This window comes from Bos mutus, chromosome 5 (assembly GCF_027580195.1).
Source record: "Bos mutus isolate GX-2022 chromosome 5, NWIPB_WYAK_1.1, whole genome shotgun sequence".
Taxonomy (NCBI): domain Eukaryota; kingdom Metazoa; phylum Chordata; class Mammalia; order Artiodactyla; family Bovidae; genus Bos; species Bos mutus.
The window spans coordinates 80029860-80055031 of record NC_091621.1 but is presented as its reverse complement, the minus strand read 5'-3'; the positions used below and the strand labels follow the sequence as shown (position 1 = coordinate 80055031).

The 25172-nt window shown below is 39.7% G+C and overlaps 1 protein-coding gene across 3 annotated transcripts in view; it reads left to right on the top strand.

The window, feature by feature from the left end:
* The window catches only part of RERG (RAS like estrogen regulated growth inhibitor), a 133688-nt gene that overhangs the window by 76020 nt on the left and 32496 nt on the right, over nucleotides 1–25172 (top strand). The gene's annotated exons all lie outside the window — the stretch shown is intronic.

The following is a 25172-nucleotide window of genomic DNA, read 5'->3' as shown; positions in this document are numbered from 1 at the left end:
AGTTGCCCAAGGGTAGACAGTGCGTGTGTGGAAGGAGGGAGCCCAGAATCCCACATCATCCATTCTGTGAGGACCCTCAGGGAAGCACAGAGTGTATATTTTCTGGAAGTACAGTTTATTATGTTGTTTGAAAATGTTACTCTGAGCAACAGATGTTATTTTTGGAGGCCGAGCAACTTTGTTTTAGTGAGAAAAGCCTTGGCAGAAGTTAAAAGATTGTTGGCTAGAAGAAGGGGTTGGTATGTGAGCTTCCAATCCTGGTCTCTTGAGTGGTACTGGGACAGTTTACATGCAGAGGCAGAGGGCTGTAATTTGCAGTCTGCCAGTGGCCGCTGCTCTGTCATGACTAATGCCACTAGGGCTTAGCAGCAAAGCAAGGACCCTTCCTCTTATCTTCAGCTCTCAAGTGCCATAGGGAGAAGGAACGGGGTTGACAGCTGATTGTGTCCTCAGATCCACTGGGGTTTCAGGACACCCTGTTTCCCATCTTTATTTAACTCAGAGTCTGCTCTGAAGGAGCAGATTGAAACCTTGAAGAAAGAGCAGAATCCTCAGTGCTAAGAGGATTATGTGCCATCTGCTCTTCTATTTACATTTTCAGAGTGACGCACTGACTTCATGGAGAGAGCACTTCAGTGGAAAACTTCAATAACACCCTTTTTGATTCTCCTTGGGGCTTCCCAGGTGGCACTAGTGATAAAGAACTTTCCTGCCAATGCAGGAGACACAAGAGACGTGGATCCAGTCCCTCCATGGGGAAGATCCCCTGGAGAAGGAAGTGGCAACCCACTCCAGTATTCTTGCCTGGAGTATCCCATGGACAGAGGAGCCTGGCGGGCTACAGTCCATGGGGTCTCAAAGAGTCAGACATGACTGAAGTGACTTAGCTCACATGTGATTCTCTCCAGAGAGAAAAGGTCAAGATTCCAAAGTAAATTTAGTTGTGTTTCCATCTTATTCTCAGACCCCTTTGAATCTTTTGTGTTGATTAACCTCTCTCATGGATAGCAAATAACTGAAGGACAGATAGAGAAGGAAAGCTCAATTTGACTGCTTATGGACCAGGGGCAATCTGAGTGCAGAGAACTGAATGGCGGCTCTGTTGCCCCCAAGGCTGGTAGCCTCAGAAAGAAAGCATGGTGCTTCTTGGGAAATTCTTATATTGGCTATATCCAGGAGGTCCAATCTGGTGGGTGGAGACACAGATCCTGGGGTCATAATGGTGATGATCCAGGATGTCTCATAGGTGGCTGATGATCTACTCGTTGTGGATCAATATCTTCATCCAAAATTAAGGGTTTAGGCCTTATATGCCTTAGAGGAGGGAGTTAATAAGAGCTGCTTACTAACAGGCTTTCAGAGTCTCAGAAAAATGCTTCAGGATCAGAATGGATTCTTGTGGTGAGCTGGAGGTTGACTTTATAATAGCCCAGACACTTTGGTTGTTTAGGGAAACTCTAAAGTTTGGCAAATAGACAATGAGTTTGGAGCTTACTTCAAAAGTACTGAAGAGGAGGATGGACAAATACAGACCCGTTGGTAACAGAAGTCCTAATGGAAAACTTGCTTCACTTGGGACTGGCTCAGAGATCAATGCAATGGGGATCTGCTGGAGTCAGACTTTATTAACTCTGCTATGTGTTCTGGTCAACAAACAGTAATTTCAGATTCATTTCTGCCCTGTTTCTGCCTTGGAAATGGACTACATTGCAAATGGACTACATTGTTTAGGCTCCCATGTCCTTTGCCCGGAGAAGGCAATGGCACCCCACTCCAGTACTCTTGCCTGGAAAATCCCAGGGATGGGGGAGCTTGGTGGGCTGCCGTCTATGGGGTCGCACAGAGTCAGACACAACTGAAGCGACTTAGCAGCAGCAGTCCTTTGCCCTCCTTTTATGTTTGGCCAGTATGAAGCAATGACAGAAGATTGAAGGGCTAGAGGAGGGAAAAACCACCGAATGTCTCCGTCTTTCTGTGTCTGCTCCTTGTTGTCTCCTGTAGTAACAACATTTCTTCTTAAATTCTCATCACTTCAAAAGAGCCCCTCCTTCCATGAGACACACTTCCTTCTGGAAGGCTCCAGATGCTTCGCCCTGGTTACCTATTTCCTCCTGTTATTTCATCACCTCTTCTTGTGGTTACAGCTTTCCACTTCTGCCTGTCCATCTCCATCTCGCTTTTCCATTCTTTCATTGTTTTCAACAGCAATTCCTCTCTATTAAAGGTCTTCTCTTTGAAAGACCCATGGTGGTTTCCTGTACTCCTGGCAAGACCCTAGGGTACACTCCTGCTGAGCAGGTGTGGAATTGCATCAGAGACCGTCTAACTATTAAATTACTTCCTTTCCCCTGTTTCACATTTATGTCCTATCCTCTACTGGAAACATTTCCTCTTTCCTTTTTTTTAAATTGAGTTATTTCTGATGTGTTTCAAGATTATTTTATTTATTATTATTATTTGCTGTGCTGTAGCATGTGAGATCCTAGTTCCCCAGCCAGGAATTGAACCCACAGTGGAAGCTCAGAATCACAACCACTGGACCACCAGGGAGGTCCCACGTTTCCCCTTTCTAGCCTTATCCTTCACATCCATGTTTAATTTTAGTTTCTTGGTGTCATTGTGTCCTTTTCATCTCAAATCTGTATATTCATCTTAAAATTAGCTGGCACCGCTTGAAATACAACCTAGGAAAAATGGCTCTATGAGTCACAAAATGAAATTATAGATGTTAATTCCCATCCCTTCTTCTCTGCAGCCTGAGTCATCTACTTTTCCTACTATGTTATTCCTTTCTCCTATCTGAATATCAGGCCACCTGGCAGGGGTAGCATCTGCCCAAATTTGTGCAGTGCTTCTGGCGTTGCTGGCTCATCGTGAAAGGAAAGCACTCATGATCTCCACCTACATCTGTCATGTTTCAACAAAAGGCAGAAATGCCATGTCACCACTGGAGCTAGGGATCCTCATTAACACAGCCGGGGGCTCCAGAGAAAACAATAACTTGCATTGCTTCAGCAAAGTCTGTTAGAATTTTTAACAAAAATTTATACTTATCATGAATATTCCATAAAGCAACTGCTAATGGTAGAATTTAAATTTTTCACAACATAGATGTATATTATAGGATTCCAAGATCTGGTACTTATTCATGATGTCAATAATTAGCTGTGTGACCAGAAGCAAGACTTTCATTTCTGAGTTTATTTTCACATTTACAAAATAAGGTAATTGAACTCAATGGACATGAATTTGAGCAAACTCTGGGAGACAGTAAACGATAGAGGAGCCTGGCATGCTGCCGTCCACGGGGTTGCAAAGAGTCTGATACGACTTAGTGACTGAACAACAACAACAAATCTCTAAGAGCCCATGAATATAAAGTTATAGCTGTACAGTAAGTTTGGTTATTGCTTGTACTGCTTCAGCGAAGTTTGTCAAATTCTTAGCAAAAATTTATGCATACCACGAATCATCCCATAAAGCTACTGCTAATGGTAGAATTTAAATTTTTCACAATATAGATGTATATTATGCACTCATCATGCTTTATTTTTCCTCCTTGAGAGCAAAAGAGATTGTTATGAACAAAGAAAGAAAAACCTGTCTCTTCTGGCTTTTCCTTCTTCAATACTCTTACCTATATTACCCCCCTTTTCCTTTAATGTATCATGCATACTTAATATTATCCTTCTACCCTAGAAGCAGTGCTAAGGGTGAGACAAAAGCCTAGTGGGGTTTTTGGTTCTGCATTTTCAGTTTGCGTAGTTAGTTTTCATATACTCAAGCTCTCCCACCCTTCTTAGCTTGGAATATCTTAACTTTGGTATAGTGGAGGACTTGATTCCCTGATTTTTTTTTTTCTTTATCTTGATTGACCCACCCATTCTTTCTCTTGGTGGCAGTGCTCTGTCAGGGTGATGTATGGGCTTTGTTCCATTTTGGGCATAATTAGAGTGGGCAGCCATTTCAGTGATGAGATTTGAATTCTTCTGCCCTCAAACTTTCCTCTTTTCAATCCCCTCCTGTTGTCCTGCATGAGGACATTGGGTAAGAGATTCATTTTGACAAAGATAGTGTCTCATTTTTCAAGTCTCAGTTTATACAACACTTTCTCAGGAAACCTTTTCATTTCTATCCCTAGCGTGTGTTAGAGTATATTTCCTTACTGCCCTATATTTCTTTACCAAAGAGTGCAGGTACTGGAGCCAAGTTTTAAATTCTTCCTCTGCCAGGTAGTAACTGTGTGAAAGTTACTTCAGCTTCACAAGACTTAATTTTTAAAATTGTGAAGTGAGAATAATAACTGTATGTATGTATGTGTGTGTGTGTATTGCAGTGTAATTCTTTACCACTGAGCCACCACGGAAAGCCACATATATATATGTGTGGCTTTCCCTGGTGGCTCAGTGGTAAAGAATTACACTGCAATACACAAGACCCAGGTTCGATCCTTGGGTTGGGAAGATCCCCTGAAGGAGGGCATGGCAGTATTCTTGCTTAGAGAATCCCATGGACAGAGGAGCCTGGTGGGCTGTAGTCCATAGGGGGTTGCAAAGAGTCAGACATGACTGAACAACTGAGAATGCATATATATGTGTGTGTGTGTGTGTGTGTATATATATATATGTATGTACTCATGTTTTGGGGAGAATTTTTCACATGAAACACTTAGAACAGTGCCTGGCAATTAGTCAGTGCTCAGCAATATTACCTGTTCTTGTTAATATTATCATTTTTTTAATTAAAAAAATTTTATTTTGACTGTACTGGGTCTTCATTGTAATTTGTTTCATTGCAGTGGCTTCTCTTGTTGCAAAGCATAGGCTCTAGGGTGCATGGGCTCAGTTGTGGCTAACGGGCTTAGTTGCTCCACAGCATGTGGGATCTTCCCAGACCAAGAATCAAACCTGTGTCCCCACCATTGTCAGGCGGATTATTTATCACTGAGCCACCAGGGAAGCTCTGCTGCTACTGCTGCTAAGTCACTTCAGTTGTGTCCGACTCTGTGTGACCCCATAGACGGCAGCCCACCAGGCTCCCCCGTCCCCGGGATTCTCCAGGCAAGAACACTGGAGTGGGTTGCCATTTCCTTCTCCAATGCATGAAAGTGAAAAGTGAAAGTAAAGTCGCTCAGTCGTGTCCGACCCTCAGCGACCCCATGGACCGCAGCCTTACAGGCTCCTCCACCCACGGGATTCTCCAGGCAGGAGTACCGGAGTGGGTGCCATTGCCTTCTCTGAAGGAAGCCCTAGTTGTTATTATTATGATTGTTGTTGACATTATTGATTGTTTGATCACCTCTCCACCACCAAACTGTAACTACCCGAGAGCAGAGATTGTATGTTTCTTCTGCATGATCAGAGCCTGAACTGCTAACACAGAACTGGTGCTTGATAAATATACAGTGAGTGAATGAATGTCTCAAATCTCTTCTAAAATGAATGTATCTCTGGGAGAATTAATTGAGTAACTCAGCCATTCAGACTGAGTGAAGGGAATCTGGCTAGATCCTGAAGAGGCAAAATACAAATGAGAAGAGGGCAGAAGTGGGGTCCAAAGCATGTGGAGAGCAGATCTGTGCACTGCACCAGGGTCTTCAGTGACTAGCTCACTCCTTGAAGAAGGAAATGGCAACCCACTCCAGTATTCTTGCCTGGAGAATCCCAGGGACAGAGGAGCCTGATGGGCTGCTGTCTATGGGGTCGCACAGAGTCGGACACAACTGAAACAGCAGCAGCAGCAGCAGCTCACTCCTGAGATAAGAGAGGCTTCCAGGGGAGATAAAGAGGCTCCAAGCGATATACTTCTGTTGACTCTGAGGTTTTCCTTACGATAGCCCATTTTTATTGGTGTTCAGTCGTTAAGCCGTGTCCAGTTCTTTTGCAACCCCATGAACTGTAGCCCGCCAGGCTCCTCTGTCCATGGGATTTTCCAGGAAAGAATAGTGGAGTGGGTTGTCATTTTCTTCTCCAGGGTATCTTCCTGACCCAAGACTCAAACCCATGTCTCCTGTATTGCAGATGGATTCTTTACTGCTGAGCCACCAGGAGAGTGTGATGCAGTGGCATACTTTATTTATACCAGATAAACTGGAACATTCAGTGATGCCCCTGCTATTGAGAAGCATTATTCCCTAAGGTTTTAATGATTGTGGAGATTCCCAAATGTATTTTCCCAACTCAGTTCTGAAATTTCCATCTCTCCCATGTGATGGGAGCAATTAAATTCTTAATCCAATAATCAGTGTAATGTCCTCAAATGTCTTTGAACAATGTGTGTGATCATAATTAATGTGACTCTGTCACATGCAGAGTATTTTATTGTGCAGATTTTCTTTTACTATAATAACGTGTGGGACAGGTAAGGTAAGTATTATTATCATCCCTTTTTTAGAGATGATGGAATTATGATTAAAAGCTTAAAAGACATTTTTAAGGTCACATCCCAAATTCTACATACCTTCTACTGTGCGGTTCTTTTAGGTTTTCTTTATGGATGGAACATTTTCAGAATTTTCCAAATATGTGGGTTTTAAGGAGCCACATTTCAGTTGTATCTGCATGTCTCTTACATCTGCTTCAATCCTTGTGTGCTGCATTCTAGCTCATGAAGTGGCCTGGGAACAGCAGGGTTACTATACTACCCAACGAGGGTCATAGTGCTTCAGACTGAGAACCAGTGAAATCAACACAATCTAAGACTAATTCTTTAAGTTCAGTATCAAGGAAAGGATTTAAAAGAAAAATGACATAAATGTGCTACTATATATATGTAAATAATATATACTTTACATATATGTATATAAACATATCTATATATGCATCTATATGTATATATATATATAGATGATACATACTATGTATATACTATACTATATATATATATATATATGCTCAACTACAGAGAAAGTATATCAGCCATTAAAATGAAACACATTTCCAGTTTTATACAAAACAAATTTGTCATAGATGTGAACTAGCTATGATTATTTTTCTCTTTTCCAACATTTAAGGCAATCTCTACTGCTCTCTTCCTTCTTCTATGAATGATAGAATATCACAATTTTCCTTCCTTGTCTAAACCATCTGTTGAGTCTCTAAGCCCCTAAGTCTCTGTTTTTCTATTCTCAGGAAGATAAGCTTGGTTAAAATATTTTTGTCATTGGTTTTGTCTTTGGCCTGATTGATGCTCATATCCATAAGTATAAAGAAGTGCTTAAAATCAACAACTGATATAAAGAAAACCACAAATCATGAAAAGCAAAACACATAGTTTAAAAAATACACATATATAGTTAAATCAATCATTAATCATTATTCTCCTTCCTGTTAAAGCAAAATGAATCATCTTTATCAAAGAATCAAAGATTTATTTCTGTATTAGCAAGGCAACAAATTTTGCAGAAGAATGAAATACTATTATTGTTGTGTTCAACAAATAAATAATGGGAGCCTGTCAAAAGGACATAGGATTCATCTTGAAAGGGTACTTGCTAGACAATTCTGGGACAAAATAAATATTGATAATAATGGATTTCAACCTTGAAAAAATAATATATGAGTCCATGTCTTTTAAAAGTATCTATTTTATTATTTGGCTGCATAGGGTCTTAGTTGCATCACATGGGGTCTATCGTTGTGGCCCACAGACTCTCTAGTTGTGGCTCATAGGCTCAGTAGTTTCAGCACATGAGTTTACTTGCTCCAGAGCATGTGGGATCTTAGTTCCCTGACCAGGGATCAAACTCACATCCCCTACATTGGAAGGCAGATTATTAACCATTGGACCACCAGGGAAGTCCCTATGAGTCCAGGTTGATACAAACAAACGACTTACTTAGGAATATCAGTTGTGAAATGAACAGCAGATTTAGGCAAGTACCATTTGAGAACCACTGTAGTGCTAATTGATTAAAGTAAGAGTTGTATGTGGATACTGAAAGTTCCAATGGGTGAAAGTTTGATGAGGATCAGGGTGTTAATAATTGCATAGTCTTAGAGGATCTCTCACCTATTATTTATTCACTGGAAACAGAAAAATAGCAACTTTACAGTGGAGAAATCTGAACAATGCCACCTTCATCAGGTGATTAAAGTTAACTTCACCAATGGAGGCACAAACCAACCTGTGCCTTCTAATATAATTGACTGAGAAGGACGCACCATAACTTTTGTTGTATTTCTCTCCCCAGATGTGTAAGCTGTATCTAGTCAATTGCCTTGTACTCTCCAAAAATGTCAAAACCTTGAAATATATATATATGTATATATGAGTAAAGAAATATTCCAATTTTAGAGCAAGTTGAAATGATAATAGCTAATTTCAATGTTTGCTCCTGGATTAGATACTGGACAGAAAGAAAAAAGTAACTATATAAAGAGTATTATGAGCACAATTGAAGAAATGTGATATTGACTGTGGATTAGATAATATTAGTGTGTCAATGTTAAATCTTCTGATACTGGTAATTGTTATAATACAAAATATCCTTGTTAGGTACACATATTGAAATATTTAGAGGGAAGGATGCACAATATCTCCAACTTACTCTCTATCGGTAAAAAATAAAAATGCAGATTGTATATAGTATATATTACATAAAGAGAGAGAGAGAGAATGATAGAACCAATGAGGCAAATTGTAAACAATGGGTGGATCTCAATAAAGAATATATAAGAATTATTTATTCTATTCTTGTAGATTTTTCTAAGTTTTTCTAAGTGTCCCCCAAAAAGTGACCAAAATATTGGATAGCAAAATTTCCTCTTCAGCAGACACCATCATTTGTATTTCACTGTGATGAAATGCAGCGAAAGAAAATAAAACCCAGTCTCCAAAAATAAGCAGCCAAAGCTGTCATTTCCTAGTCATCAGTTATCTTTGTGTATGAGTTCTGATTTAGTTTTGTTTGTTTGTTTGATTTGTTTCGTTTTTATTCTTTGCATCCTTAAGTATAAAGTGGAAACCAAAAAGAGTGAAAAAGGGACATTCCTATTAAATTTAGCCCTACCACTTTAAGACAGGAAGCAGTTGATCAGTTTTAGGACCATATTTTTATGAAACGGGAGTATGGTTGTTTCCCAAGAATGGCCATAAATTACATCCTTCAACTCAGCCCCAACTAGTGGGAATTCATATGAAAAATTACTTGCTAGTTCTCTAGCTTCCTGCACGTCCCTCATGACATTTTGGCAAAGCAAAAGTAGGGGTGGCTGGATTGTAAACTATTTCCCAAAATTACAAAATATTTTGGAGCTGATACCAGACCTATGCTCTTATCTGCTGACTGCACATAGTTTTAAACTATTCTGGTATGCCCTGCACATCTGCCTCAAATGCAATCTAAGTGGCCTCTTTTCTTTAGCCCTCTTGAACCAAGAGGTCCAGAGGTCAGAACAAAAAACAGAGCTCATCCGCTAAAGGGAAGATCCTAGAGCAGGTCCAAGAAAAGGAGCTGAATAGGAAGACAGGCTGAGAGATGTCTGTTAATCTGTAGCTGCTGCTACTGCTGCTGCTAAGTCGCTTCAGTCATGTCCGACTCTGTGCAACCCCATAGACGGCAGCCCACCAGTCTCCCCCGTCCCTGGGATTCTCCAGGCAAGAACACTGGAGTGGGTTGCCATTTCCTTCTCCAATGCATGAAAGTGAAAAGTCAAAGTCGTATCCGACTCCTAGTGACCCCATGGACTGCAGCCTACCAGGCTCCTCTGTCCATGGGATTTGCCAGGCAAGAGTACTGGAGTGGGTTGCCATTGCCTTCTCCAATCTGTAGCTGGTCCTCCTTTTTTCATTTCATGACAGGTGAGGGATACTTTATGGCAGGCACTGGTTTAGTACATTTGGGTACATTGTCTCATTTGGTCCGTTAATATTTCTGAGATGGGCACTACTTTTATTTCCACTTGGTAACTCAGATAACTTAAGTTTAGAGTAATAAAATGTTTGACAGGTGTGAGCTGAAGGGTTGTGATTTGAACAATTTGAATGAAATGTTGCCTGACTTCAGAGTAGGCTTTACTAGGCTTTGCGTGCATGCAGTCTCTTCAGTCATGTCTGACTCTTTGTGACTCTATGGACTGTGAACCGCCAGGCTCCTCTGTCCATAGGGTTCTCCAGGCCAGAATCCTGGAGTGGGTTTCCTTGCCCTCCTCTAGGGGATCTTCCTGACCCATCTCTTATGTCTCCCACATTGGCAGGCTGAGACTTCCCTGGTGGCTCAGATGGTGAAGAATGTTCCTGCAATGTGGGAGACCTGGATTCTATCCCTGGGTTGGGAAGATCCCCTGGAGGAGGGCATGGCAGCCCACTCCAGTATTCTTGCCTGGAGAATCCTATGGACAGAGGAACTTAGCGGGTTATAGTCCATAGGGTTGCAGAGTCCACAGAACTGAGCAACTTTCGCTTTTGCATTTGTTTACCACTAGAACCACCTGGGAAGCCCATGTACCCTGTTTTATTAACTGTAATGGATCCCCTGCTCTACATTTTTTCCCCTGAGGACTCACGGTGCAATGATAATGTCAATCACTCTTGCAGAATATGTAGCACATCTTGGTTTAGAAACTATTATCTGTTTTCTGAACCCAGTGATTTCATCAACAAACATTCCTCCAATCTACAGGCTGATAGTATTTGATCCTTAATGGTGTTACCTCTTGGCATACTATTAATATAAGATTTTTAAGTGACTTCTGAATCCTTAGAGAGATAGAGATTAACACTTCTTTGATGTGGGCCCTTTTAAAGTCTTTATTGAATTGTTAAAATATTGCTTCTGTCTTATGTTTTGTTTTTTTGACTGTGAGGCATGGGGTATCTTAGCTCCCGGACTAGGGGTCGAACCCGTGTCTGCTGCATTGGAAGGCAAAGTCTTAACCACTGGACCATCAGGGAAGTCCCAAGTTAACACTTTTATGAAGTGGGTAGTCATAATATGATTGCTCTAAAACTGATGAGGTGTTTGTGGCAAACTTCTGTATCAGGATGGGTAAACCTCTATAGCAGTGTTTCTAACCTGAGGTCCAGACCCACCAAACAGTCTTCAGAGGGTCTGTCAGCTTGGATGGGAATATATTTCATCTTCATTTTCACTAACATTTAAATTTCATATAAGTGAATCTTCCATTATGACGTTGATACAGATCAAAGTGTTGTTAGCAATACCATGCCTGTCGACACTAGAAATCACAGATGTTTTCAGTCATATCAGTTGCTGCTCCTATTTCAAAATGTCACTTGTACTCATAATTAACTTGAAATTATGATAATTATTAGATTATTATTAAACTCATGACTAGAGCTTATGTAAAATGTTCAAGAAGCATGTGTAATTGCTATATCACAAGTTTGTTTCTTTAAAACAGTACATCAATATTTTAATAGTGGTATTTCAACCCAGGTTTTATTTGTATTTATATTTTTATATTTTAAAATGTTATCCTGTTAATTGATTTACTAGCTATCCCAAAATGGTGCATGGCATGCAAATGGTTAGGAGTTCTGTTCTCTAGCACAAACCCCAACATAGACTGAGTAGGGAATAGCCTGGCTTAACAGCTGGCTGCTTTCAGGGTACCCTGGAAAATTGCAGTGACCCCAGGAATGAATAAAAGTTCTAAATGCTAGAACAAGATAATTGTTAGGTTCTACCAAGTACATCCTACCCAGTGCTGCAGCAACCTTCTCCCCGCTCAGCCCCAACCCCTTCCAGAATCCAGAAGTCTGGGCAGTTAGTTATTCTGCTCAGCCCCACTGCTGTACTCCTTCCTACTCAATTTTAATGAAAGCAGCTCTCCTGGCAGCAGCTCAAGTGCAACCCCAGTGCTCTGGGGAGCCGGGCCTGTGTCAGCAGGCCATGGGGGTGGATCAGAGCCAAGACTTTTGTGACTCTCTCCACCCTCATTTTCCCGAGAAAACACAGCCCAGGAGGACTTTGCTGGAGGGTTGATCAATTTTAGCTATATATTTACTTTGTTGAAAACTTCAGTTGTTCTTTTATGTGTCATTTTCTCTAATTTCATGTGTTTTAATCCTTTCTTTTGCAACAAGCGGAATTCTGGTCACACCTACACAAGGGCACCAGGTGTGTGCATATTCTCCAGATACTTACAATACATCACAGGCACTTGCTAGAAAATGAAAGATGGAAAAGTTAGTAGGGTTAGATTTCTTTATATGTTCCAAATAAAATGCCTGCTTCCTTTCCTTTTTGTTTTTTTTTGTCTGTTTGTTTTCTTATTGCTTCATATATTCTTCATCTAGGTTTCCTTATTTGATCTTTTTATTTTACTTTATTTATTTATGCAATCTGAATAGTTCTTGGCTGAGCTGCTCATCAGAACTGTTCATTTTATACGTAAACTATTCAGTTTCTTTCCTAAGTCTCTATGGAGCAAGGATCAAGACAGTGTGGCATCAATGTCTAAATGCCTAAGTACATGTAACTCATGGGACTTCCCAGGTGATACTAGTGGGAAAGAACCCGCCTGCCAGTGCAGGAGACTTAAGAGACGTAGGTCCGATCTCTGAGTTGGGAAGATCCCCTGGAGGAAGAAGTGGCAGTCCATCCCAGTGCTCTTGCCTGGAGAATCCCATGGACAGAGGAGCCTGGTGTGCTACAGTTTATTAGGTCACAAAGAGTCAGACACGACTAAAGCGACTTAGCACAACAGCACATGTAACTCACATTTCAAAAATGGAAAATGTGTGATACTATCATCACATTTAAACTAGCTTCTTTGAAGCTCCTTCATCAAATACTAAGACAAGTCCCTTCTGAGGTTTAATATATCTTAAAAATTATAACTTAAAAATTCCACTTGCATGCAAGTTTTAAGTCTTCATCTGACCCAGATGATATCAGAGATAATGTTCATAAACATGATTTTTGAGTATGACCGAGGCAAGTTCTAATCTGCGTTATTGCCCGATTAGGCACGGGACCAATGAACTGCCACATTATGGAAGTACCAGATGTATCAATGGATGTCCATGATCGCTTCTTGTAATCCCAGTATTTTTTACATTCTACAAACTATTCCACGAATCAGACCTACTCTAGCCATTTGGCCAAATTTTCCTTGAAGATCATGAAATGCAGTAAACCTCATATTCTTTTCTAATTATTTGAACAATAATCAAAATCGAAGGTATTTGGCTTCATAAGGCAATATATGAGTTTCTGCAGCAGATTCACCCTCCCAATTGCTTTGCTCTGGCCAATTCTAAAAGGAACTTGCCTAATGTGAATGGTAGAGTGAGATGGTCCAGCACTGGACCAGATGGTTGGCTCTGAGGGCAATCTGGATACAACTTTTGTGCTCTGTTAATTGCAGGAGACTTGGTGGTAAATGGCAAACTACAAGACAGACATCAGGAATAGATATCTGGATTTATTTCTGGGGGCTGCATAACAAAGTACCATAAACTGGGTGTCTCAAACCACAGAAATGTGTTATGGTTCTGGAGGCGAGGAGTCAAGTTAAGGTGTCAGCAGCATGGTTCATTCCTTCCTTTCTAAATATTTGTTTATTTATTTGGCTGCGCGGGTCTTCCTTGTGACATGTGGGATCTTTAGTTATGGCCTATGAACTCTTTAGTTGTGGCATGTGGGACCCAGTTCCCTGACCAGGGGTCAAACCCAGGACCCCTGCATTGGGAGCCTGGAGTCTTAGCCACCGGACCACCAGGGAAGTCCCAACTGTGTACCTATGGAGGCTGTAGGGGAAATCTGTTTCTGCCATTCTCCCAGCTTCCTGTAGCTTCAGGCATTCCTTGTGTTGTAGACGGCGTTCTCTCTGTGTCTTCACACTATCTCCCCTCTGCACATGTCTGTCTCTGTGGCCAGATTTCTCCTGTTTATAAGAATGTGGTCACATTGGATGAGGACCCACCCTAATGATCTCATCTAAACTTGATCATCTACAAAGACTCTATTTCCAAATAAGTTCTAATTTCATGTTCAAAGGCAGTGGGAGTTAAGACTTCAATATCAATTTCAACTCAGTCCATGGAATTCTCCAGGCTAGGATACTGGAGTGAGTAGCCCTTCCCTTCTCCAGAGGATCTTCCTGATCCAGGGATTGAACCTGGGTCTCCTGCATTGCAGGAAGATTCTTTACCATCTGAACCACTCTAGACCCTAATATCAATTCAACTCATAACAATATCTTTTATGAAAAACCACCAGAGAGAATAATTTGTAACTATAAGTAAAATTTATGTGAATCCTACAGTTTAGCTTCTGTTAATTTTTTTAATCCTAGACATCTTATTTAGATGATAGAATGCCAAAAGTATCATGAATGTTCTTGTTCTATAAATTATCAAAGCTATTCAATTATTCCTACATTTTCCAGGAACTGTGGTTCTCTATTGTTTTCTCATAGACCTTGTTGGCATTTTTCTGAATTTCATTGCTCCCCCTACATTTCATAAACCCTAGACTCTCCCTCTTTAATGCCAGATAAGCACATGTTTAAATAATGGGTAAAGGATTGCTTTTGTAAGTAAAATACACATCTGAGATCCTGCTATTTGGGAAACTTGATTCAATTTCATTCATTTGAAACACTCAGAGTCTGTACCACTGCTTAATATTTTTCATTGTCCACAACAATAACCTTCACAGTGGTTATCTATGTTCTTTTAAAGTAGCATAGAATTGTAATAAAATTTAAAATTGAGCACCCATCACAACTCCCCCCCATCCATTGTTCATTTTCGGCTGCACTCTGTGCAGCATGTGGCATCTATTTCTCCAGTCAGGGATGAACCCCTGCCCCCTGCAGTGGCAGTGCAGTCTTAATCACTGGACCCCTAGGGAAATCCTTCCCGTTCTTCCATTCAAGAAAAACTAAAGAAACCGTGGGTAATCCTAAGACCCTGTGAATTGCCTGGAAAAACACTGACCCAGAAAAGAAATGTGTAACAAGTCACATTTTTTTCCATTACTTAAGGGAAATTGTGGTGTTAATTTTTTTCTTAATCTCTGGGCTAAGTATAAATCTGTGACTCACCCAAACTACCTCATTCCTAGACCATAAATATTAGGAGTGATGACTTATAAGGGAGGTCATGTTGACGTGTGGTGAGTAAATGCTTGTCGGCACATATTAATTTAACAAGAAAATAGCACTTTCCTAAGTAGCATAACATAAACAGTAGAGAAGTCAATGTAAGTGGAAAGCAGTGTTATTTTTGTAAAGCTATGATGGCAAAAGAATCCTTTTTTTCACCCCCAAATAATAATGCAATTGTATTAGTCTTTAGAACCTAATAATACGTGTGTAGATCTGGTTCCAATCAAAAAAAGTTCTATTAAGTTTCCAATCCTATGGGAAAATTAAATTTAAAATATATATATATTTTGTTCATTGCAAATTTTTATTCCTAGTACATGGAAAACCCCAAGGAGGTGTTCCAGCTGCACTGAATTTTCTCAAGTCAAGTTATCCATGTTAAACTTCACTCCTAGGGCACTGCTACATAACTTGAGTTTCAGAGGCAGAAATGGGATGGTGTCATGTGTTTTCTGTTCTTGGAATAAAGCTCTACTGTGTCCAGGATCAGGCACGACACACCGAGGACCTCAGTCTCCAAAAGGTGGCTTGCTTCGTAGTCTACTCTGTTAAGAAAAATTGAACACTATAGAAAACAGCTTCAGAAAAGAAAAAAGAAAAAAAAAAAAAAACCCACCTATTACAGTAGGTGGGACAGGAATATCACTTGATCTCTAAAGCAGGTAAATTGGTGCATTTAAAAGTTTTCTAAGTCCATGTAGACTGTCACAAATATTAAATGAAGGGCTTTGGTTTTCCTTAGTCATGAAATTTCTACTTCTGTAACTTTGCTAATGCTGGTTTCTGCTTTCTTTTCTGCCTGTTTTAGTAGTACATGGTTCTCTGCTTTTCTCAGATGGCTTTCCAAAATGACCCTGGCTGATATTCCCATCGGTCAACCACAGTATTTTGCAGTGCACAACAAAATAGCATCAACCTTCTATATTTTATAGTTCCTAGGTTATCTCATGTGCCTCTTGGTTATCTCAGAAGCTCTTTGTCTCCAACGTACAGGCAAGAGGGTGGTCTTGGAGTTAATTTATACCATGGTGGTGACAAGCTCAGGACTTAGCCCATGAGAAACACTCAACATTTGTTGTAAAATGACATATTTACAATCAAATGATTATGGCAGTTTAAGAGTCCTAAGAGTAAGGGGACCCTCTGTCCATCAAACCTTTCACAAGGAAGAAAAACCTCATCTAATTTATGCAGAAAGAGCAAGCAAAATAAAAGTGGAATTCTGTTGACCTAATCCCGTCAGCTTTCTCTGCTTAGAACTAGGGGGTGAGAAGGATGTTCATGTCTGTCTTGAGGGCTCAGACAGTATAGAATCTGCCTGTAATGCAGGAGACCCAGGTTGGGAAGATCCCCTAGAGTAGGGAATGGCAACCCACTCCAGTATTCTTGCTTGGGAAACCCCATGGACAGAGAAGCCTGGCGGGCTACAGCCCATGGGGTCTCCAAGAGTCAGACACAACTAACATATTGACTTTTTTTTTTCCTCAAGGAGGTTCATACCTTTCCTGAGGAAGTGTTGTTTATACTGGTAGTGCCCTCTAGCGGCGGATAATGAACTTCTTGCTGCTGCTGCTGCTAAGTCGCTTCAGTCGTGTCCGACTCTGTGCGACCCCAGAGACGGCCTTCTACCAGGTTCCTCTGTCCCTGGGATTCTCCAGGCAAGAACAGTGGAGTGGGTGCCATTTCCTTCTCCAATGCATGAAAGTGAAAAGTCAAAGTGAAGTCGCTCAGTCGTGTCCCCGCCTCTTACCGACCTCATGGACTGTAGCCTACCAGGCTCCTCCGTCCATGGGATTTTCCGGGCAAGAGTACTGGAGTGGATTGCCGTTGCCTTCTCTGAGAATGAACTTCTTGGGTCACTCCAATCCATTCCACCTTCAACTACCAGTTAGCACTCTCCCAATCCCACTCCATTTCAGCAGATTTCTCTTTCAAAGGGACTTGGGATGCTACAGTCTACCACAAATGTTGCTAGTGTGCCCTTTCTGAATTCAACTGAAGTGAATACCAGTTTTTACCCTTCCAAGTCATTCAGATGCCTGCGCGTGTGCAATTTAACTGTTGCGTGCAAACCCTTGGCTTGGGTGTGTTTATGTAAACAGTTCAAAGCTGTGGACTATGTGTCTGGCATGCTGCTTGCAAGACACAGAAGAAAAATCAGCATGTTTTCCATTTACAACACATGTGGTTCTTATTGCCTTACAGAGATTGGTTCTTGTTTGTACTTCATTTTATTTTTTTAAAGTGAGTTTTCCACGGTGAAATAAAGTGTGTTCATTATAGAAAATGTTGAAAAGACAGAGGAAAAAAAAAAAATCACCCAGAATTCCACCAAAGCCAAGGCAGATTTTAGATGTAGCCTGACAAGATAGCCTGCTTCCCTGAACCAGGGAACGTTAGAGCCTGTCCCCTGTGTGTCCTCAGGGAACAGGTTCTAAGGGACTGAGTGAACGTGTCATTAACCTCCCTTGCAGCTGTTTTCTCAATTTATAAAGTGCAATGATAATATGGGATTTGTTTACTTTCATTTTCTGTCTCAAATTAGGTCCAGTAATTGCATAATAATAGCAGCCGTTTATTTATTTAGCACAGAATTTCAAAGTCTAACCTTAGAGTTGCCATTTGCCTCCTGGAGAATAACAATTCAGCCCAAGCTTGATTCATCCCTATAATCTCCCACATCTCTGCCAGGATTTGTTCTTGTAATAATAATAACTGCCATTGATTAAGTTCTTATTATAGAAGATAATACAGTGGTTAAGTATGTGGCCTTGAATTTTAATTCAGGCTTTTCCCCCTCATAGCTGTGTGATCATGCACGAGCCTAAAGTCTGTTCTACAGTTTCCTGGTTTGTCAATAAAGGCCCTGCCCCACAGGATTTTTAAGAGAAAACTAAGTCTTTAGAACAGACCTGGGTACCTGGGAAGCACTCTGTAATTGTTAGGTATTATTACTATATTGTAATGACATATTTGACATTATGCTGTGGGTGTATGTTTAGTTGCTAAGTCGTGTCCAATTCTTGCTACCCTATGGACTGTGACCTGCCAGGCTCCTCTGTCCATGGCACTTTCCAGGCAAGAATATTGGAGTAGGTTTCCATTTCCTTCTCCAGGGGATCTTCTCAACCCAGGGTTCAAACCCACATCTCCTACACTGCAGGCTGATTCTTTACTGCTGAGCCACCAGGGAAGCCCCAGACATTATACTACATTCTTTTTAGTAATTATGCCACTGAACCCTCGTAGCAATCCTGTGAGTTAGATGTGCTCTACCCTGTTTCAGCTAACAAAAATAAAGCAGAACCTCAGTGACTTGTCCAAATCACACAGCAAGTTACCAGTAGACCTAAATCCTAGCCTGGATTTGACTATCATAAAGCCTGAGCTTGCCATCCTTTTTGGATGGAGTGGGTTAACTATCACTTTGTTTCTTTAATTTTTCTTGAAGTATAAGATATGTGTGTGTATATATATATATATATATATATATATATATAAAATGCACAGATCACAAGTTTAAAGCTATGTGAATTTTCACAAATGAAGTCAACTGAGAAGTGAGCATCACAACTTTGACAGATCTTTTGGACATGTCCTTATGGCTGCATCCAGTCACTAATGCTTCCAACAGTCACCACTAAGCTCATTTCCAAGACATAGATGGGTTTCCCTGTTTTAACCCTTTTTGTGTCTGACCATTCACTCAGTTTTATGTTTGCAAGATTCATCTTTACTGTTCATTTTCATTACTATATAGTTTATATCCATTGACAAATCCCAGTGTATCCATTCTACCCTTGGATAGTTGGAAGATTTCCAGTTTGGGACTAATATGAATATTGTGCTATGTGCTATTGTGCTAAGTTGTGTCCAACTCTCTGCAACCCCATGGATGGTAGCCCACCAGGCTCCTCTGTCCAAGGGATTCTCTAGGCAAGAATACTGGAGTAGGTTGCCATTTCCTTCTCCAGGGAGTCTTTCTGACCCAGGGATCAAATCCAGGTCTCCTGCATTGCAAGGCAGATTCTTTACTGACTGAGCTGTGAAGGGAAGCCCCAAAATATGAATATTGTTATGAATATTGCTGCTATAATAGTGTTTGTACATGACTTTTGGTGACTATACATATACATATAAGACATAGGAGTAGCGGGTGCGGGAGAGGACCTCCCTGGTAGTCCAGTGGTTAAGACTCTGGGCTTCCAGTGTAAGGGGTGTGGGTTTGATTTCTGAAAGGACAACTAAGATCCTGGATGCTGAGTGGTGCAGTCAAAAAAAAAAAAAAAAATCTAGTAGCGGAACTGTTGGGTTTTTGAGCAAGCATATTTTTAGCTTTAGTATTTATTGCCATATTCTTTTCCAAAATAATTGTAGCAATTTATACTCCTTAGGGAGTTCACTTTTAACCTACTTAAGATAATTCGAGGCTACTTTTTATTTTTAAAACCATTAGGACAAAGATAATTTGTTCTAAATAATTTTTGGATTTAAAAAAGAAAATCAGTTAATAATTAGCTGCTCCTGTAAAAGCACATGAGTTTAAATTTACTTACACAATAGAAATGACTCCTTTTTGATGTAGTTAAATACTATCATGTGAATAAACTATCAAGAAATTTAAAGGAATAAAAAAAGTAAGCAAAGCTGTGGTATTTATGGAAAATTAACTCATGGACAGAATAGCTTGCTTGCTGATGTGCTTGGAAGCATATTACACAGTCATCCATAAACTCTGTGCATCCACACAGAACTAGCTGTTTAATATCAGGGATCTTGTCTTTATCACTTGCGAAGATTGTGGAAAGATAGAAAGGGATCACATTAGAAAGTCCTAATAGTTTGTAAATTCTTAGTAGAAAATCCACTGCTCAAAAGAAATCTTATTTTGAATTGCAAAATGTTAACCAGAGGAGCTGCTATGTTAAAACAAATGTGAGAAGCCTCTCATCTCCACCTGTACTGCTTCCCTTCATTGCTCCTGGCAAGCTCCAAAGACAATGATAGATCCAAGGAGCAGGACATGAGAATGAAGGCCTATATCCTGCATGATAAAATGCACTTGTGTTGCATGACCTCAGTCAGCAGGTAGCAACTCTCAGGAACAGTATGTCAAGGAAGGATCATAAGGCCACAGTGAGCGCACAGGGCAAAGTATGCCATGATCAATTAGTAATGCCTGTCACAGGCATGGAAAGGGGTAGTGAGTGTCTGTAGGCTGCCCTTAAATATCATTCATATATATGATATATATTGATATAGACACACTTTCTTTTATGTATTTTATTTCCTAGTAACTCCAAACTCAGTAACAGAGTGGTTGATATGTTGGCATAGTTAAGCAGACAGCTAATTGTTTGGTAAAGATAGGCTAAATTGTAACATAGGAATCACCGAGGTACATATTATCTTTTTGTATTTGTCCAGAATAGCTTTGGGGATAAATTACTAAAAGTGGAATTTCGTCCATTAGCATTAAATCTCCCATACTCTTCTATAGAATTGAACTCTGCCTCGCTGATGTGTAACTCAAGTCGCATTTTTCCCTATGCTATTGTTATGGTGAATATCTATTTCTGCATCAGAACTGCAAAGCCCCAGGGTTTAAGTTATGCCTTGTTTATCTATATTTCATCCCTCTCTCCCACCAACTGAGCCTAGCACAGTGTTTCCTTTTTCCATAATAAATGTGGATGCATATTTTTTGCTTTAAATAATAATGATACATTTTAAAGACATGCTAAGAATTGTGTCATAATTCAGCTTATGTAAGGAAAGCCTGAGGTGAATTAATAAAAACTAGGAGAACATTTTCTATGTTTTAGTATAGAACAAAGAAACAAACACTGTCTTGTTCTTCTCAGTTACGATTATGGACAACATTAACAGTTAAAGGACCACTAATGAATTTAATGGAACTGTTGTCCTGATCATTGATATTCATTGTAGAGACCAAAATTTCAGAGCTTAATATCAGAGCGGGAATATATGAATATTAAAAAAAAAAATCTCTAAATGCCTACAAAATCACTGGTTTTAGCAAAAGTGACCTTGTCTAGTTCACTTCATGCACCCCCCTCAGTGCCTCTGCCCTTGGCATCAATGACTGATTTATCAAGCCATCTCACATAAAGCTTTTCCCCTGATAAGTAATATGTTTAGATTATTTTATATGAAGTTTCTTGTACTGACATCATAAAGACATTTTTCCAGGGTGTTTAAGTGTTTATGATTGCAGGACTCAGCTCCACATTCTTTCAGAAACAGGAAGGTTCACTAAAGCAGACCATTACTGGCGTTGTTCATCACTTACTATTTGTTTTGTTTTTGTTTTGTTTTTTAGGCCAGTTTGGGTTTGGTATCTACTTTCTTTTCCTTTTTTTTTTTTAGTTTTACATTATGATTTTATTATGTGTTTTCACCTAGAATACTACAGCAGTGATGGTATATCTTGTGTGCTCAGTCACCTGATAATCATTTCCCCCATTATGCCTGATGTTCACTGTTTCTTGGAAAAAAATATTTATCATTTGAGTTGAACTTTATTTCAGAAACTTAACATAACTGAGCATACATTAATAACATGATTCTTGTAAAACTGTTTGAAAATACCAGAAGTGATAAGAATATGTGTTACATAAGAGCAGAGTGTAATGGAAACTTATAAGAACAAGGCTTGATCAATTACAGGCTCCACTGGTCTCTACATATTTTATTCATCCCTTCTTGTTTTTTTTCCAGTAAAAAGCTGGAAAATATTCTGTATTTTCCTTTTGGAAAATACAAAAAGTCCCCATGATGGCCAGTCTACCTAGTCTTCTGTGTCCTTTGATTTTATTACCTACAATTCACTTACAGTTTGTTTTGAATGCACCTGTAACCCTTGTCTTCTGGAAAGTTTCTCCCTCTGGCTTTTTTCTCTCTGTTCTGTTGTTTAAGAAGATACTGCTCTCATTGGCTGTGTTGTGTCTCTCCTTTCAATTTTTGCAGTGCTTTCTTAGATCTACCTAACCACTTTCTCTTTGAGATATCTCAGATTTTATATGCCTCCAATGTTATTTTGAGGGAACCTACTGTACTTTACATATATGTTTGACATGTTTCATGTGCACAGACTACTATTATCCATCAAGACTCATAGACATGTTGCCTGACTCCAGAGACATATTTTTATAGAAGTGGTAGGATTAGCCCCAATTTTATGAACATACCTTTTTCAAAGTACAAAATAATTCAGTGGTCTCTCTTTTCTGGTTTGGCATCTTAGTACATGAAATTCTCACAATCTACCTTCTAATGCATTTGGATCTTGTCTTCAGTTAATCATTCTAGAGCAATGTTTTGTTTACTGTTGAATGTTGCTAAATAGTTCATCACGTTTTGATGGAGGTATTCTGGATCAGTGGGTATAATTTCAGATACAAGTTCTACACATACATGTATTATTTTTTCAAAGTTTCAGTCTCCCCTCATCTTATAGAAGAGGATGCTAATTTATGCACTGTTCTAAAAAATAAATATATATGCAAAATTACAGTTACAAAATAATTTCATTTTATTCCATCTTTATTCAGATTATTTCAGCCTAAATTAACTAAAGACTATCCCCCCAAATAGTCATCTCATTTGGCTCCTAAAGACACAGTATTAGTTCAAGAATGTTACAAAACAATCTTTTGCTTACAGCAAATTTTACAGTATGAATAATGTTCATTTTCAGACCCAGATTTTTGTCTTTTTGATTTATAGTATTAACTTAAGGTCACAGAATTCTGTGAACCAGAGTCTTTCTGGTCACCGTATAATTATAACTTTCATCCTCTGTTTACCAGGGGATAGTGAATTCATTTTGTTAAGATGAGATCTGGCATGAACCTTACTCCAGGCTTCACTAAGCAAACATAGCTCCCCTCCTTTTTTGAGGTTTCACTAAATTAGATTTACAAACTGGACATAATTAAAAGCTTTAGAATACCAAGGAAAAGGCAGATTTGAGGGAGATGGAGATTTTCTTTTAAGAATGTTTGACTGAAACCAAAATAAAAAGAAAACTGAAGAGAAGGGTTGTTAATGTAATTTTTTTCTAAGTTGATTTTCTTATAGCTAATCTGCATGCTTTTGTATGGCTTGCCAGTCCAATGTAAAGGCCAAATCCCTAAAGATAAACAGGATTTGGGAGGCTGCCTGCTCAGAAATTCAAGGATTAACCTTCACTGTGTTCTTGACTTGCTACTTTCAGTCTAGGTGGGTCCCATCTTCTGTGCCTCAAAAAAATTGGTTTCAGTTTATATACACCAAGGGCTTCTCAGGTGGCTTAGTGGTAAAGAATCTGCCTACCAATGCAGGAGACCTGGGTTTGATCCCTGGGTCAGGAAGATTCCCTGGAGGAGGAAATAGTAACCCACTCCAGTATTCTTGACTGGATAATCCCATGGATAGAGGAGCCTGGCAGGCTACAGTTCATGGGGTTGCAAAGAGTTGGACATGACTTAGCAACTGAGATGCTTGCAGGCAGTTCTAAGGCAAATCAAAAGAGTAACTTTGTACTTTCCATGATGGCACAGTAGATAGAACAGCCTGACCTTTCAAGTTGGTGGGCTTAGATTTGATTTCTGATAAGGCAGTGTAACCCACTGAGAGAGCACAGGTAAATTGCTCAGGCCATTTGAACTTTAGGTGCCTCATCTATGAAAAGAAAATAAAAATATCTAATTTATCTTGCAAGGATATTGCATGAAACATATATACAGGGTGACCATGTAATTTATCATCTAAATCAAAAATACATTTGAGAGTAAAAGTGGCATTTTTAAAAATTATGCCAAGGCAATAGCAGTAAAATAAGGCTCTCCTGGCAAAACAAAAATATAATATAACATAATATAATGTAATGCAATATAATTATGTGCATGCTAAGTTGCTTCAGTTGTGTCTACTCTTTGCAACATTATGGACTATAGCCCACCAGGATCCTCTGTCCATGGAATTCTCCAGGCAAGCATACGGGAGTGGGTTGCCATGCCCTCCTCAAGGGGATCTTCCTAATCCAAGGGTTGAACCCCACGTCTCTTACTGGCAGGTGGGTTCTTTACCACTAGTGCCACCTGGGAAACCCTATAATGTAATTACTATATATATTAAATATAACATAATATATATGATATTTATCATAATACAAGGAGCCTGGTACATTGTAGCATACGGTGTCAATTTCTTTACCTTTTATTTGGAACATTTATAGTTTTTAAAACACTTTTATATATAGCATGGGATTTTATAATCACAGCAGTCTTGTAAGGTATATTTACTTGTTCTGCTTTTACAAATAAAACCACTGGAGCTCAGAGAGCATAATTTCCTTGCTTTAAATTCTTTGGAAAGTTGCAGAGGTAGGACTCAAATCTAATTCTTACCATTTCAAGTGTAGAGTATTGTATTTCCCTATACCACAATTTCTCCCAAAGAGCTTGTAAACACACTTTCTGTGTAATTTTGGGCTCATGTGGCTGGTATAATTTTTTCTAAGACCACCTAATTTCAATCTCCAATCGTATTCTGTTTTCTGACATAAACTTAAAATAGCCAATTTTTATGCGTTTAGTCTGAAACTTCAGATTTTTTGCAGTGGACTTAGAGTCCACTGTGGGGTTTTGTTGTGATGTGGAAGATATTAATGCATGGATTTCCATCAAGCACTGGAAGTTCTTCACCATTGTCCCTGTAGGTGTCTGCTGGCATTGATATTCAGGCAGGTTCATCCCTCTGGGCTCTCTAACCATCTCATCCTCTGGTTAGAGAGTACAGAGGGATAGCATCACCAACTCAGTGGACATGAATTTGAGGAAACTCCAGGAGATGGTGAAGGACAGGGAAGCCTAGCGTGCTGCAGTCCATGGGGTCACAAAGAGTTGGACACAATGGAGAGACTGAACAACAAAACAAAAAGAGTACGTAGTTTATATATATACGTATGGGCTTCCCTAGTGGCTCAGATGGTAAAGAATTTGCTTGTAATGCAGGAGACTCAGGTTCAGTCCCCGGGTTGGGAAGATCCCCTGGAGGAGGGCATGGAAACCCACTCTAGTATTCTTG